The sequence below is a fragment of the Cyprinodon variegatus genome, unplaced genomic scaffold (genome assembly GCF_000732505.1).
Source record: "Cyprinodon variegatus isolate N-32 unplaced genomic scaffold, C_variegatus-1.0 Scaffold10, whole genome shotgun sequence".
NCBI classification, from domain to species: domain Eukaryota; kingdom Metazoa; phylum Chordata; class Actinopteri; order Cyprinodontiformes; family Cyprinodontidae; genus Cyprinodon; species Cyprinodon variegatus.
This window is the reverse complement of record NW_015150463.1, coordinates 105,481-109,579: the sequence shown is the minus strand read 5'-3', so window position 1 is coordinate 109,579 and position 4,099 is coordinate 105,481. Positions and strand designations below refer to the sequence as shown.

Here is a 4,099-nt window from a genome sequence, read left to right as displayed (position 1 = left end):
AATGTATATATCATTTATCAAAAATTATATATAGCTTGGTTTCAACAATCTCACTAGTTTATTAGTGTTAATTACTTGATGAAAATGTAAATAAAAGGAGTTTGATGTCATTCTTCAATATCGAATTGAATTTGAATATTTGAAGCAAGATTGTGTACATTTTTACCTACCGGTAAGTGCTAGATATTTGAAATGTATAAAATTATTTTTCAGGTCAATATACATCCTTACTGTTGGAGGATGTATTGATGCTCCACGCAGACTACCATACTCAAAAACTTGGCTTTTTATCTGAGAGGGTCAGAACCACTGCTGAATAAGTCATGTAACCCACAGCATGGCTTTAAAGCAGTTTGAACTTATCCAACTATTGGTACCTAACATAGCTAGTAACTGTTGTTATCCAGCAAAAAAGATGTTACACACCTGAACAGACTTATTTTATTTTCCCCGATGCAAGATTTAATCTAGAGGGTAGAATGTGGCCTTATCTGTAAAAGTAAATTCATGACTTTATGCTGGTGGTCTGCATTCCAAAAATGGGAGGGAAACTGTTGAATTTTATGAAAGAGTAGTATTACATATGGCCTTAAAAGGGGCTAAACTTGAAAATTACAGTTTGTGTGTGGCTTGTAGTTAAAAGTTATAGCCTTTCTTTAACCCTTCCCAAAAAAACTATGTTTTTTTTTATTTAAAAAAATGCCTGCCTACTAGTTCAGTGAATAAATATTACTCTTTATATGACAGAAATCTTTAAGGCTCTCTGTTGAGATCTGGGTTTCATAATTATGTGTTATTAACTAGCTTTGGTATTTACAAAAAAACAAATTGCCAACCTGTTGACTTTTTAGAAACTCTCCTCCAAAGAATGTAGATGATAAGGCAGACCATCACTGTAACACAGCAAAGCAACAGTCCTCCAAGTAAAAGCACAGGCAAGTCTGGCTCTGTTAAAAAAAAAAAATCAGATCAAATCAGCATCCTTTATAAGTAAAAAAATATATATAGTAGTTGATGCTGACAAAGTAATTTCTGGGAACGAAAACCATTCTGTGTGCTTTAAAATGAGTAAAGATTTAAGGGTAGACTGTGAATACATACTTTTTTCCAGTGTACTTCCACCACCTAACAGTATTTCTCCACAGAGAGCCACAGCACAGTAGTAAGTTCCAAAATCCAAAGAGTCTTTAAGTGTTTTTGAGAGGTGATAGACACAACTTCTCTTCTCTGCATAATCAGTGCTGTTACTTGCAGTGTAAAGGATACTTGGATGAGAGCTTCCTGATTCAGCTTTGAACCAGTGAACAAAGTTATTTTTTGGACACTGAGGTCTTGTTTCATTACCCATGGAAAAAAGAGAGCACTGGAGAATCAAGGTGTCTCCGGGTTTTGCCGATGCATTGTCTGGATTTTGTTCCACATAAACAGTTTCCTGTTGATTACAGTCTGTGCAAGAAAAAGAAATCCTTTATGATAAAGTAATCCATTTTATAAATGTATTTAAGAAAAAACTTAGCGTGATGAACGATTGTTATTAAGGACAATAACGTTGACAGGTTTTGTCTTACCATTTACAATTAAGAGGAATCCTTTAATAAACGTTTGTAAAAATTCGGTTCCACTTTGACAGAAGTATGTGGCTTCATCTTCTTTGGTAATTGCAGAGATGGTTAGAGATAACTTATCATTTTCTCTGAGAAAATGAAAACGTGTGTTATCAAAAGGCTCAGTCGGATTGACTCTATCATAAACTGCTGAAGCCATTGTTTGGACCATCATTCCAGGAGACTGTTTATACCACTGAGTGAACCTGTGGTCCTTCGACGATTGACAAGAGAAGGTGACATTATCGCCAGGTTTATGCTCAGTTTTAGAGATCAAACGAGGAAACCCTTCAGTCTTCTGAAGATCTAAATAATAAGGAAACATATTATCTAACAGTAGAAAACAAAAACCTAAACAAATATGTTATATTTCTACAAGTAATTGTCTCAGTAGAAATAGAGTGTACTTACACCAAGTAATGAAAAGAATCAAGCCCACCAGTGCTCTTATCTTGGTGGTGAACAAGTCTTGTTCCATACTACTTGAGTCTTTCTACCCAATGGAACATTTGGTCTCAAGATGATCAGGCTTTGCAACAAGAAGACAAGGTGATTGGTTGAACTGTAAATGAAAATCCACCTACAGTTCCTCGCAAAACTGCTAAGACCCCATGAACTTTTTTTTTTTACTTTTTTGTTACAATCGCAGACTTCAGTGACTTCCCAGATGTTAAAATACTAAGTGAAGGTGTCAAAAATAAAAACACAACATTTGTACAGTATAGTGTACAGCATATGCAGTCTCTCTAAGTTAACACAGTCAAGAGCCAATTTTGGAGCTGTGGTAAAGCTGTTAGTATATATTTCTACCAGCTGTGCATTTTTTTGTTCATACCATCAGAAAGGATGAAGATTGGAAACAGCTACGTTCAACTCAAGCAAATAATTTTTAAATAGATTTAAATACAACCATTGGCTGTACTATCCTAATCAGTGGCAGCTGGTGGAGTTTGCTCGGGGGGGGGGCTATAAATTCAAAATAGACGTATACCGAAAACCAAAAGATGTTTACTATATTATCACACCAGTTTATTCATATGAACAAAAACAACAGCAACAAAACAACAAAAAACATTACAAAAACACTTTTTAAAAATCTTAAAAAATGGTGCAATGTGCTCCTCATTTATACATGCTCCCTAAGCAAAAGGTTGTTTCTGTGCAGAGCATGCTCACATGCTCTTTTTACCGTAATAGCAGTCCATACGCAACATTTCCCTCCATTCATAAAACGGTAAAAAAGGGGTAATTTCCAGGGACAGCTTTAGTCGGGGACAAGTGGTGCAAAACCTTGACTTTCTCCGGAAATTGAGGACGTCTGGTCACTGTAATTTTTGTGCCTTCTCCTGTTAAAAGAGCAAGATTGATAGAACTGGTAGCAAACAGTCCTGTACATTAGTGTCACTAATTACCTAAATTAGCCTATCCATGATAACATCCCATTTGTATTATTTTATTAATATGTTAAATTGCATGTGTTTGTTTTTTAAACTAAATTCGCTTACCCATGGATCATTCGTAGCCTCAAATGTCCAATCCATCTCGCTGTTGGCAGCCATCTTTCCTTGTCACGTCAACTCCAGCAGCCGGAAAAAAAAGAAAAGAAGGAAAAGGCTGCCTGTGAGCCTGCTTTCAGGAGAGCAAATCCAGATATTACACATACGAATCCTCTCTATGCATTTGCAGATCTCACATGGCAGAAGTGTAGCTAAAATCATGTGTGTAAAGAGAGCCAGCTGTGAAAACGCTTGACTTGTAACCAATGGTTTGACTGTATTTCTGGGTCTTGAAGCGAAAACACTTCAGACATAAGTGTCTCTGTGTGTTATAGATTGATCTACAATTTGCACTGAGCACAGTGCACAGTTTTATACGCCAGTACCTCACTCTGGTTACAGTACACACCATGTGTTTCTGAACTATTGCTGTGTTCTTCAAGTATATTATTTGTTATTTTTGTGTTTAACTCTTGTCTCATCCACCCTAATCCCTAAATCCCTCAATCACTTTATAGAGCAGGGACTATATAGTGGAATTTATAGTCCCCGGTCTATAAAGTGATTGAGGTGTGAAATGCAGTAGAGCATTGAGTTGTGCCCTATTCAAAAGGAGTATAAAAGTTCAGCCATGTTGGTAGTGCAAAATAATGTTGCATGTGTGATGCAGACTCCAGTTTAGAGTTCAACAGTTCAACATTCTGATGGCAGCGGGGAAAAAGCTGTTGCAGAACCTGCTGTACTTTCAGCTAATGCTACGAAGCCTCTTTCCAGAGGGCAGCAGGGAGAACAGTCCATGTTTGGGGGTCTGAGGGGGTCACTGGTGATGTTATGGGCTCGGGACACACAGCGCTGGAATGAAATGTCCATAATGGAGGGAAGAAAAGCCTCAATTATCCTCATGGCTCTCCTCACCACTCTCCTGGTGTTCTTCCAGTTGGAGGCACTGCAGCCTCCACACCACACAGTGAGACAGCCTTTCAGAATTCCCTCTATGGT

The 4,099-nt window shown here is 37.4% G+C and overlaps 1 long non-coding RNA gene across 1 annotated transcript; it reads right to left on the bottom strand.

Moving 5' to 3' along the window:
* Positions 1 to 1,391: 1,391 nt before the first annotated feature.
* On the bottom strand, positions 1,392 to 2,099 carry LOC107087751. The gene is made up of 3 exons (XR_001481351.1): positions 2,016 to 2,099; positions 1,569 to 1,910; positions 1,392 to 1,446 (listed from the first exon to the last, which is right to left on the bottom strand). It is a non-coding gene; the product is annotated as an uncharacterized LOC107087751 (long non-coding RNA).
* Between the last annotated feature and the right edge of the window lie 2,000 nt (positions 2,100 to 4,099).